This window comes from Camelus bactrianus, chromosome 5 (genome assembly GCF_048773025.1).
Source record: "Camelus bactrianus isolate YW-2024 breed Bactrian camel chromosome 5, ASM4877302v1, whole genome shotgun sequence".
Classification (NCBI taxonomy): Eukaryota; Metazoa; Chordata; class Mammalia; order Artiodactyla; family Camelidae; genus Camelus; species Camelus bactrianus.
In genome coordinates, this window is record NC_133543.1 from 29,458,388 (window position 1) to 29,472,180 (window position 13,793).

Below are 13,793 nucleotides of genomic sequence, written 5' to 3' on the forward strand. Positions count from 1 at the left end.
ATTTTTTTTATTGAAGTACAGTCAGTTACCATGAGTCAATTTCTGGTGTACAGCATAATGTCCCAGTCATGCACATATATGTATATATATACATATATTCATTTTCATATTCTTTATTCATTGAAGGTTATTACAAGATACTGAATATAATTCCCTGTGCTATACAGAAGAAATTTGTTTTTTATCCATTTTTATATATAGTGGTTAACATTTGCAAATCTCAAAATCCCTTCCTACTCCCTTTCCCCCAGTAACCATAAAATTATTTAGTATGTCTGGAAGCAAATATGTTTCTGTTTTGTAGATGAGTTCATTATTCCTATATTTGAATGTATTTTAAAAAGTTTAAAAATTGCTTGCAAAAAGTATTTATTAATAACCGATGTATGCTTTAGTAACTAAATACTTCTCACTTCTTTAAGGACAACATGGTCCACCGAGCATTTGTATCTTTTATTTCCTTAGTCATAATGTGTTATCTGAGTGTGAGGACAATGCTATTTACTTTCATTTTTGGTAAATAAAGGAAATGCTGTGAGCTGTTTTTCTAGCAATGATGATGGATCTGGACTGACCTCTCTGCATAGGTTCACAGACTTCCCTTGGGAGCAAAGGCATGCTTTTTTGAGGTTCGATGTATGAGGTCAGAAATAGATTCTCTGGAGCGGAACCTGTAAAGCTCACAGGCTCATACAAAGAGCACCTGTGGTCTCAGCCTCGTTGGCTCCTTGACTGACCCCAGGAGTCAAACAATCACACATTCCCGTAGGGACTAGATTATGCTTACTAAGCCACTTCCTTCCACATTTCTTCTCTATAGTAAGGAAAATAAGATTCTAGAGGTAAAAGGGGCTTGTTCAACAGTACTGCTTTGAACAATGCATCATATTTAGGATTGGTGGGTGTGTTAGGACTGGTGAGTTTTTGACAAATACATACTAATTGATGAGAATCTCAATACATTTTAATATGTAAAGTTAACAATAAAATTCCATATAAAGTTAATGTTGAAAGGATTTAGCTATACAATCATACTCAGGGTAGCTTTTGTGCTCACTAGGAACATTTTTGAGATCTTCAACTCCTCTTTTTTCCTGCCCTACATTCAATGTCAACGAATCTCTCCCGAAGTCAAACGTAACGGGGATTTTACCACTTCTCAGCGACTGCCACTACTATCCTGTCCTAGGCTGCCATCACCTCTCAGCCAGATCAGTACAACAGACTTCTAACTGGTTTCTCTGCTTCCGTCTATGTCCTCCACAGCTTAAGTCCATCTTAACACAATAGCGAATTACATCTGTAAGTGTTAAGACAGATCAAGTAAGTCTTCTGCTCAAAGGGTTTCCATGTCAAACAAAGTCAGAGCCTTTATGATGGTCTATAAAGCCCTACCTGATGTGTATTCTCTTTACTGTTTGACCTCATTTCCTTCATCTCCTTACTACTCTTACTTCACTCTTGTTTATCTTACTCCTCACACACTGGGCGTCTCACTGTTCTGTAAACAAGGTAGGTAGGCTGCCATCTCAGAGGCTCTTCCTTCTTTCTAGAATAACCATCCCCCATAACATCAGAAACTTGACTTGCTCATCGCCTCTTGAGTATTATTTGGATGTCATCTTTCTGGTGAAGACATATCCTACCACTTAATTTTGTTAAAAACCACCACTACCACCTGCAAACCCCTATATTCTCTGTATACTTCCCTACTTTTTCACTTACCACTACCAAACACTGTATATATCTTATTTACTTGTCTGACTTATAACTTTTCTACTTCTGCTGCTGTATCTCTAGCGTTTAGAAAAAGTCTGGGCAGTCATTCAATACAAATTTTCAGAATAAATGAAAAGGACACGCAGAACTCTTGCATATAGTAATATACTTTAGAAACTTCCTGTGAAATGTTACAAAATAACTTGGTTTTCTTAACCTATGCATGGAATCCAGAGAAATACCATCTATTCAGAAAACTTCATAAACATTACTTGATCATTCAAGAAACAGACACTGAGCACTGTAAAGGTAGACAACAGCAAATATACATACTATGACTAACTAATATAAGGAAATACCTAACATTTTGAATGTATTCTCTAATGGTGCTCATCATTTCCGGTGGAAGCAGGGATATCAGGCTCCTTATGTTTCGTTCAGATAGAAGAGCTCCCCAGTGAAGACGATTTTGGGTCTTCCCTCGCAGGCTTAAAATGTCTGCTCTAAAATACATTCCAAGGCCTTCCACGAGTATTTGAATTTTTAATCCTAAGAAATTTCTTCAATCAAGCCATAGGATTCTTCCCTGCTTTCAGAAAAAAACACTAAAAGTGTTTGACTTAAACCAACAAAACAAATGAAAATAAACAAAAATAAAAGTCTCAGTGAGATGACAAACTAATTAGTCCAACAGTTTCTTCCCTATGGAAAACTGACTTCTCCAGGACTGCTTGATATAAACCAACAAAAAAGAAGTCTCAGACATACTATTTCCACAACGAAGAGTACTCTCAGAGGCATCAGTAAAATTGTGAACTGTCTCTGCTTAACACAGCCTTGTCAGGTGACTATGTCTGAGCTTGGTTAGCCACTTGGCTTCTCCCTCAATCTCTTAAAAGCCATTCTGAATCACATAATATTTGTCCTTGCCATTCCTAAGTTGGAGTCTAGACTTGGTCTCTTTTCAACACTGCTAGTTCTGTTTGTTTTCCAGTTGACTGGGGCACTCTTGAAACCTGTTGACTCATGAATTTCTCAGGTTATGACAAGGTCTTAGATGGCTGTGTTATCAGATTAACAAAGATAGACTGACACTAATGTCAGTCCTTACTGTCTTCATTTGCCAACTGAAATGGCCTTCAGTGCCACTGACTCTCATTCAAAAATGAACCTCTACTGCCACACTTATAAGAAGTCCAGATGTAGACAATTTCTAAATGGGCTACTAGTCAGTAAGTGTCAGTATGTCATAAGCATTCTATGAAGAGAGGCTGGAATACGGAGGAGCACTGAGATTCCCTTAAGAAACTGAGATAGAAATGAATTAATGGTCAACACAGGCAATGCTTACTTGATACAAATAATCGACCTATTTGATTTTTGTAGTTTCTTTTTAAGTGAATCAGTTGCTTATTTTAATGCAAAACATACTGACCACTGATTTAAAGATTCAAACAAACAGAAAACCAATAAAGAAAAATTCCGGTGCTTCATAATCTGTTGCAGTTTGATATAATAATGGTGACTTTAAAAATTCAGATGACATACTGAAGGAAGGACACTTACAATGTTAGCTGTGATGTGCTTTACTGAAGTATTATTCATGTGTCTCCGCTAATTATGATTTCCCTCTTCAGACAAATAAAACGTAAGGCCTGATATGGGGGTGGGAGATTCTACTGAAACACTAGAACCCACAAAAATCTTTAAGGACAAAGGATATAAATTGTTTTCTTTTTTCTGCTTCATGATGAAAGCTGGCATTGGCCTAGAAAAGGGACTCTGCCTCTACCTGCACTGAATTGATCTCTAGTGGGCATTATCACCATGAGTTACTATATGCCAATTGAAGACCATCATTAGTTTGGGTAATGAAGATAAAAGACTGATCAGAATGCATGCAATGCTCTTATCAGATGCCACACTTAGAGTTAGGAAACAGTTTCCCCAAAGGATCAGTTAGAAAGGCATCAGATAGTTCCAGTCAAAGGAATATCTACATCAACACTTTATTAGAAGTAATAAATATTAACTTTCTGCATAGAAGACACTGAAACACAAGAAAACACTCAGTCAATATTCTAACTCAGAGACTCGAGACTTAGATTTAACAAACTTCTACAACAGGCTGCCAACCGATTCATCTTAGAGGAGGAAAATTATCCCTGTCCTCATCACGACTCCCCGTACGTCAACAGCAAAAAAAGTATTTTTTACTTCCAAACAATTATAGAGATGCGTATAATTAGAAAGTGATTTTTCCTATCATCTATGTTATATTAATCAGTGCCACAATTTTGAAAACTGATTTGAAAACTGTGAATTTAAAAGAGAAACTTAGAAACATGAAAAATCTCATTTGCCTAAATTGATAAAAATAACTATTAAAATTCCAAGCCATTATAACCATATGCTTCCAAACATACCAAGAGTATACTAAAAATGTACTAATGATTTTGTAACATGATTTTGACATAGTTGATGCTAAATAAGTTTTCAGAGTGAAACATTTTTAAGGTTTCATTTAAACTTTGTATTTTTTCTTTCAATTCTAAGAATATAAAATTCAGCCAGTTTCCTTTCAAGTAATTGGAATTATGGATTCAGATACTTATAAGTAAATATAAACCTAATAAATATTATGTATATAATAAATATGTATGCATACATACATATATAAATATATGTGCTATCTAGTTATACTGTGTTCAAATTTCCTTTAATTAATCCTGTAATTGTGAGCAATTATCTCCATTGAACCAAGTTCAGCAGATGCACCTCAATGCTTGCTGTGTCAAAGACAAAAAAAAAAAAAAAAAAGAATCTGAGGTTCAATTGGACAAAAGGGCAAAATAGTAACTTCCATATAAAGTCTATAAAATAAAGAGTCAAAGTAGGACTGAAGTGTGAGAAAAGGGAAAACTGTAATCCATATAGCCGAAAGAATTGATTTTCAACCAATACAAGCTTAAAATAATTGAAAGAAAAATTTTAACATTTTTATTTAATTTATCATATACAAATTGCATAGAGTCCTTGAAAATAAGAAAAACAGCAAGTTAGAAATGAGTAAGAAAACTGACAACTTGCAACAAAAATTACCCAATTCCTCATAGAAGTGAACTATAACTATATGAAACAAAATCAAGAGCAATTTGTGCAAAGACCAAATTTTTAAAAAAGCTTTCAAAAATATGCGAAGAACAAAAAGTTGAATATGAAATTTTAAGAGGAATTATTTAGTTTTAAAGAAGATAAAAAAGCATTACTCAAATCATACAATGAATTATAGATCAAAGTTAACCAAACTAAAGTAAAAATGTGGATAAAGTTAATCATATAAGTAAAAAAAGGATAATAGGGTTGAAATATTTTCATTTCTGAAAATATTTGGCCAAATTTGTTTCTCCATCTTTTTCAACCATTTTGTTAATGAAAAAATCTCTTCACTGAACTGAATGATATTTACACCAAGTACACATTGTGCCATATGTCAAAGGAAATTATTTTATCATATTTTATACAAGAGAAAATAAAATATGAATCAAATGTGGAAACATTAAAGTGCATTAAAAACAGTACTGGGCTAAGGAAGAAAATGTAATTACAGCAACTATACTATAATTTATCTTAGCACTACCTTTTATTGTCATAATGCATTTATGTTGCATTATTAATTGAATGAAAATGAATGTATTTTTTATTTTATTTTTTAGTATTTATAGATATAAGGCATTCGACTAGTATCTGATGGGGATTAGTAGGATAGTCTGCCTTCAAGAAAAATATAATCTAATAGAAAAATTAACATATATATATATATATACACACAAAGCTCTATATTTTTTAAGTCAGGTTTGGTAATGAGTAGAAGATGTATAGTAATAAGAGTTCCAACGAATGGTTAGCTATATCTTGCTATGGTCTGAATGTTTGTGTCTCCCAAGTTCATATGTTGAAACGCTAACCCCCAAAGATGACGGTATTGGGGGGTCAGGTGGTTCTGTCAGTCATGAAGGTGGGACCCTTATTAATGGGATTAGTGCCTTATAAAAGAGCTCTCCCTGTGCCACATGAAGATACATTATGTCTGTGACTCAGAAGACCATGCTGGCACCCTGATGTCAGGCCTTCAGCCTCTAGAACAGTGAGAAATACATTTCTCTTAGTTGTAAATCATCCAGTCTGTGGAATTTTGTTACAGCAGCACAAACGGACAAAGTCGTATCTGTTTAGTAGAGTTAGAAGCTGCTGTATGGTGATGACATTTGATTTCAGCTTTGCCTTAATGGAAGAAAAGGAATTGAACATACAGAGGTTACAAAAAGAGAAGAAAATTGTAAAACAAATAAAGAAACAAACAAAAAAAAAAACAGAAAAAGAATGTCAGGTGAGACAGAGCTTTGACACAAGCCCAGATGTGGGGGAGACTAAGATATGTTGGTAGGATACTGACCACAGTTTTTCAATTTCCTGAGTGTACACCATGCATGAGTGGTGGAGGACATTCACAATGGTAACAGTAGCTCGGCCCCTCTGAGCATATTTTAGGAGTCAGACACTGCAATACATGCTTCATAATTATTGGTTTACTGTACACTGACAACATCTCTATGAATCAGCTGCTAATATTATCCAGATTTTACAGATAAGAGAACTAAGTTATTTAGAGTTTAAGAAACTTGCATAAGATGACACAGCTACTAAGTTAAAAGGACTGGATTCAAACTTACAGAGCTTGTAGTAGGCTGAGGAAACACTGCACAGGTCACTGACTGTCAAGATGATAGACGTATTTTTAATTTTGGTTAAACAGTGGAAAGCCAGTATAAATTTTGGAAAAGGAGTACAATGAGCAGAAATATGCTTGAAGAATAACTGAGAAATAATACATAGGATGCTGTATGGGCAAGGAGAATATAGTGGGACAGAGAAGTTTCCCATTTAACTTTTTAAACTGTATTTGCTTTTACTTTTAAAATGGTGTAATCTAACTCACATTAGGTGGGAAGGTAGTATGTAAAGTCTTATTTATACATTGCTTTGGTGGTAGTATTCTGGAATGAGGCTAGAAAGGAGTTGGATAAAAGAAAAGGTATTTTTGTTCCTGTTTAGACTGATGCGGTACAGAAGGAAAGAATGGTCCTATGTGCCAACATTTCTCTTGGAAGCAAAGGCCTTTAGGAGAATGTAAGCCACAGAAAATCCTCAGAGGTTCAGGAACATACTAGATTTCACATGTGTAAGCAGAGTTGTGTATTCATATTTTCAATTATAAAGAAAGTAACCCAAGATTATTATTTAAAAAAAAAAACTTGTGGACACAGGTATTGGATATCTGGATTACAGAACAGCGAAATGTTATTTTAAGTTCTCAGAAAATAGGTAATAAGAACCTAAAATGGGTGGCGGTGTGTTCCCAAGTAGAGGTTGGTTGGCATTATAAAGTCAAAGTTCTAAATTGTAATGACTCTTTTATGTGGACAATAAGGAATGCGGAGTCAAGGAATATGTGGAAATCTGAGATTTGGGTGATAGGGAGAAAGGTGATGTTATAAAGAAACAGGATATAAAGTAGAATCAGTTTTAAGAGAAGATGATGAGTTTAGGGATGGCATATCAGTCCTGCATTGTGTTCTGTAATCTTGTCTTGCGCATAGTAAAACCTCAGGTAAAATACTGACCAACCTGAATTATAAACTGTAAAATGATTTAACCTTTTTATTTAGACATAATTAGTGAAATGCTGGTACCTTCATTTAGAGGATGCTTCCACTTGAAAGGTGATTGAAAAGCAATTAAATGCTGTTTTTTGGAAATAAGGATCATTTTAAAAAACACAATGAAAGCTAATAACATCACACCACACATATACACAATGTCTCATTTTGTAAATCAGCAGCTCTCACAATCTGCCTATTTCTTAAAGAGCTGACTCACCAGATCAAGGAAACATTTCCCCTATTACCTGGAAGGCCTTACTTGGCACATGGTAAGTGTTCATCAAACAGATGACACTTGGAGACTTGTTTGAATATGGATTCTCCAACGATTTTAAAGATATTTTACTGATTTTTTAAATTTAAGAGTGACAGTATACTTCAGAAAGTAAAATGACACAAATAATGCATTGTGATTTTTAATCAGGAAAATGAAATAAATTATACTGAATTTAATTAAACCTATAATTTGATTTAATTGAAGGGTTATTTTGGTAAATCTCAAATTCTCAGAGTACAAGTCACTCAAATTTTAGGTAACGGAATCAATATTAACATCAGCAGATAGTATGGGGGTGGTCAATCTATCTACATTAGTCACAGAGAGGTGGCCAATGGCTACTTTTGAATCTCTTAGTCATCTTTCTAATTGTGGCAAACAGAAGCTTATTTAGCAACAGAAACACATTTTTCCCAATTCAGACATGTCCTTCTAAGTTATAAACTGGTAATGATTGAGTTTGTATGTAATAGATATTGCCTCACTTTAAAATTGCTTGTAAAATATTTCCAGTTTGAAAGCATGGGTCCTTTAAAAAGCCACTTTTAATTTGTCTCCTAAAAAGAAAATACTATCTCAGTATTTGCATATTTATTTATAGATTTAATAAATATTTATTGAGCATGACTAGCTTTTGCCAGGCACTCCTCTAGATGCTAGAGATACAGCAGTCAACAAAACTAACAGAGTTTCTGTTTTTGTAGAGCTTACCTTTTAGTGGAGGAAACAGTCAATAAGCAAGTAAAGAAAAACTATTTAATATTGTTTGGCAGTGTTAAATCCACGAAGAAAGATAAAGCATTGGTGGAAATGTAGGTACAGGCTGGTCCTTAGAGAGAGTAGCCCAATTTAGGATACATTTAAAAGTTTAAAACAAAGAGTTTGAGAGAAAGAATGGAGGGAAGGGAGACTCCAATGTTTTGACTTGGACGACTAGGTGAATGGGGTCACGTTTACCAACATGGCCATCACTGGCGAAAGCACCATTAGGAGAGTGAAACAAGTTTGGGACACATAGAGTTTGATATTTCTATTAAATTTCCAAATGGAGATATTAAGTTGGACCTCAATTTTCAAGTGAATCTGGTGTTCAACAAAAATGTCAGAGCTGGTGATAAGAACTTATAAGCCTCAGTCTCTAGATGTTTAATAAAACCATGGAAAAGGATGTGTTTTTAAAGACATGGTACAGGATGAGAGCACTTAGGAAATTAATAAAGCAAGAGAAGATGTCCAAAGGATTGAACACTGAGTCATGCCAAAAATACTGGCAAATGAGGGATCATGCAGCAAAATCAATGGATACCTGGTAGGGTAAGAGGAAAACTCCAAGAACGTGCTGCTTTAAAAGGTAAAATATTCCAGGAGGAGACAGATTCGTTGTGTGCCAAGGACTGATCATCCAGTAATTAGGCAACTGGAGGTCACTGGTAACCCTGACAAGAGACGTGTAATTTTAAGAATGTTAAGACCCACTGAAGTGGGTTCAAGAGGGAGAAGGAGGAATTACAGAAAGAGACAACAAACTCTAACCTTTTTATAAAGAGAAAAGAAAAGGGGAGTGGTGGACGGAGAGGAATATGGTTTTAAAGAAGGGTGTTTTGTAGCCTATTTATGACATCCTTGTATCCTGATGGGCATGCTCCAGGAGAAAAGGAAATATTGATGATACACGTAAGAAAGAAGACAACCGTATGAGTCAAATTCTTGAGCAGGTGAGAGAAAGTGGGGCTGATGCACAACTGCAGGGACTGGACTTCGGAACAAAGTTTGCTCTTCGATTCAAATAAGAGGAAGACGGAGGGATAAGTTCTAGAGTCAGACAGATTGGTAGATTTAGTAGAGTTCAGGGTGAGAAAGTTCTCTTTTCATTGCTACTGTTTTGTCCAGGAAATAGGAAACGAGACCATCATCTTAGAATAAGGAGGAAGGAGGGAGACATACAAAAATTCATTATCTAGACGTAGAAAAAAAGGACACTTAACCTGTTTCACTGTTTTCTGACAGGGCTGCCCAACGACGTACACACATAACCTACATTTAAGGTCGCAATTTTCTACTTCGCTATTACAAAGACAGATTAGTTCTAAGTAGTCAATGGTGATTATATAGCGACTACTAGCTACTTTACTAGGCATATTTCTTGTAATTTGAGGATATATTGTTTTAAACCTCTAAAGTCTATTAAGACATAATTTATCTAATAATTTGGCAAGTATTATCTTTCATAGAAAGCAAAGATGAAGGCTGTGTGAGTCCTAATGCTAAGAAGAAATGCCTGCATAAATTTAAAAATGTATTCAATACAATAGATTTTCTCTTCTCAGGACTAAAATGGCTCTAAGTAGCTTTACTAGGGAGAATATGCAGAATATTAGTCATCAAAGTCAAGGGCAAGTGTGAGCTCTGGGGGAGGAGTGCTCAAGAGACTTTCTCTTAACTGCTGGGATTACTTTGTTGACTGTGATTGATACAGGGGATGCCTTGCAGGCTCTCTGGGGAAAAAAAAAACATTCTTATTAGAAAAAAATACATTTTTTTCCTCAGGTTTTAAGCTTTGGTTTTCTGAGGATTTCAATAGCTTTATACTTCTAGTTTTCCCAAGCAGAGTAACAGAAAAGTTATATATGTATGTTCAGCCATGTCTAATCTGAAAATTAAACCACTTGTAATTTCTATGAATTTAAATGTGCCTCATTTATTTTTAGTGTTCATTATACTTGTCCAACTGTAAGACAAAAAAAGGGAGTTAATTGTAGAGCGTGATATGATCCATCACATATTCTGTATTGAAGATTTAAGTAACAGTTCAATAGCTATTCTATAAAAAATTAAATAAAATGATAGAAATTTGTACTTATATGTTGTGGCTTTTGTGAAAACAAAGATTACTGACTGTCAAATCTGGAGCCCATAAATGTGGCCATGTAACTCTTCATACCCAAAGACATCCGCAGCTAGACTGCAGCTAAGATGTTAAGCGGCAAGCAAAATGGAAGACACGCGGTTTTTCTCTGACTACGGGTAAATCAAAGTTGTCATGACACATAAAGCACGTGACAGATAAGACTGTTATCGACCTTGCAACTTTGCGGCTAGAAAAATAGATTTAAGATGTCAAGAAAGGTGCTAGCCTGTGAAAATGATGCCCTCTAGAAAAAAAAAATTTTTTTAAAACAAAACACCAAGAAAGACTACCCATGAAGAGTTTGACACCTCAGTACCAGCGAACTCACTAACAGCGTGTGGGTAGAAGAAAAAGTGTGATGTTTAATTTGGGTAATGGCAATTCCATCAGAAATCCCTGCCCTGTCCTGTCATGGATTGTGATTTCCAACTGAGTAAAGGATCAAAGATGATGCAGGGTGGAAATACTCTAAATAAATAGAGAAATATGTTCAATGGCCAGGTTTTCAAAGGGAGTCTACAAAGCTCCAGTATTTCTGTACAATAGAGGCGTGGGTAATACTGTCTGATTGCAGCTGGTGTGGCTTATTCTTCAGCTACGGTTACAGAGCAAACACACACTGGGACCCCACGTTTGTCTGAGAAGGCCATAGTGGGGAGCACACATTTATGAGATTATGCAGAGCTCCCCAACCACTTTATGATGTCAATACTACAGTAAAGGCAGCTTGAGCCCTAAATAACAGGATGAAACTGGCACAAAAAAAACTTACGAACCTCTTCCAGGGTTGTGACTTTCCTTTTATTGATATATCAATAAATCAATATCAATATTGACTTACTATCAATATCCCAGTACCCTTATTCTGATTCTTGAACGTTTAGGAAATGGCTTAAATCATCCAACAAACATTCACCAAGCACACGCTCTGTTCCAGGCACTGGCTGCTTCCGTCACTTACCACTCACCATCGTGCAGACACTCTCCTCCAGGCATACATGACCGAGCAAAAACAACAAATCTGGATTTCTACCCTGGTGCTGGTCTACTAGGCTCGCTCCGAGCTCAGAGCTTCTCACACACCAGCATGTCATCAAGTGTCATTCATTGTTATGCCTCAATGAAAGGACAAATTGTGCAGGAACTAGACCTCTGGACTACCTAAAAACAGGAAAAACTCTGAAGAGTGAGTCTTCATGTTGTCAAGGCATAATCACATGGCATTCTGCGGAAGGCTATTCTTAGCCAGATGGTAGGCTGAAACAGATCCAATCCACCAGTTCCTTAAGTTATCAAGGTTACTAAGACTTCCTATGTTACCCTTCCTAAACACTTAAATTTTAATACATAGTGCTTCTGTTTTTTAAAAAGGCATCTATATTATAATAACTGAATTCCAAGGATTACAAGTGGCTGATGAGACTAAGATATTCTGAGCAAGGACTCCTCCCTTTCCACACAGGAACCTGCCTATTCTACCCCAAGTAGAACCAGCCCCGACAGAAAACCACGGATGATTCCTCCAGTTTACGAAAGAAAAATTTAAACTACATATTAGCAGACGATAATACAGTTTAGAAGTAGGACCCATAGGAAGTTATATTTTGTTTTATTTGTCTTTCTTAAAAAAAAAAAAAAGAATTGTAGCAAAGAAAACTGCAAGTGGTTTGAAAACTCCCTGACACTGTTTAGAGGTGTGCTTCCAAGGACCAGACAGGGGTTATAATCTGTATTTCTTACAACTCTGAGAATTCCATTGCTTGAACAGTCTCCCGTCACCCTCACCCAAATCCGTGAATAGCAAAGCATAAACTGTAACAGAATCGCACACTGATTCAGTGGGAGGCTCTCTTCTCTCACTACTCTGGTTGCTGTCTGGCAAAGAGGTCCACTCTCCCTCACCTGGGGCCATTCAGGGCAGTGCTTCTCCGCTGACGAGCACAGAACTATGTAGTGCTCTTGATTTTGCTGTTGTTCGGTGCCATCAGTAGAGCCCGACAGCTTCCGTAGAATTGTACACTGCGGTAAACGCCTGCCTTCAACGAGGGGTAGAGTCCAATGAGCCTGGACTTATCAGTTCATTTAAAATGGCCAACAGTTCGTAAGTTAAACACCCCTAGGTTCTGCATGAGCCCACTCTCAGCCCTGGGTGCCCATAGTTAACACACACTTCTGAACAAAATCAGTCAAGATCAGTGAAAACAAAGTTAGTTTAATTAAAAAACAACAAAAAACCTTTTCATCTTCGCATGTGATAAGACATTATTAGAACCCTAGTCCCCAAGAAAAGTACATATATACAGGATGTTTTGCAGGATATTTGTAGATGTTTTGACAGCTACTTTCAATCATCTTTTTTCATACAAGTCCTAACATTTAATTTAAAAATTACTAGTTTTTAATGTGTGTCCCATTCCAGAGTAATGAACACTTCATCATGACATCATGTTCTAGTATGCCTCCTCCTACAGTTATATCAAGTATGCATATTTAAAGTTATTTTTGTAACATACATTGTAGACTTTCTTCTGTTTGGAAATTAGTTTGGTATCACGTGGATAATTGGAATTGATTACCTTTGAAGTTTCTCCCAACTCTGAAACAACTGGATTCTATATTTCAGTAGTCAGGTTAATCTTACTAAATGTAGAAAAGGAAAGAATGTGTACTGCATAAATTATCAAGAATATAAAGGCCTCCCACCTAACATTAATCTCTTCCTCAATCTGCCACGGGGACTAAAGTCCCCTGCCCCTGTTAGCGTTATTTCTTAAAGTTGCTCTTAAGGCTTATGAATTTTACTTGGATTCAGGCATTATATCACAAAGGAAGGACAATCAATTAACTCAAATTAATTTACCTAATTACTATCAATTGTCATACCGAAAATAAGATCCCCACAGGCAAGCTTTGGGGTGATTAGTTGGGGTGCAACCATGATACTATTTTGTGCTGAAGCAGCTCATCGCCTTTCTCAGCAGCTTCCAGCCCACTGACTTTGCTATCTCCCTGCCTTCATATAAAAGGCTGCTTCTCCTAGGAACTTCTATTTTCCCATCTATCATCTAGTAGGGTCTTTGCAGAACTTCCCTTGTGTGTTCAGTTCTAGCTGCCCATTATGTCCTTTGGGCTTGCTATCTTCAAATGGTTCTTTTGTCTAAAGCCT

At 36.0% G+C, this 13,793-nt stretch overlaps 1 protein-coding gene across 1 annotated transcript in view; it reads right to left on the bottom strand.

Annotated features, from left to right (window-relative positions):
- The window catches only part of LRP1B (LDL receptor related protein 1B), a 1,597,029-nt gene that overhangs the window by 847,093 nt on the left and 736,143 nt on the right, over positions 1-13,793 (bottom strand). The window lies entirely within an intron of this gene.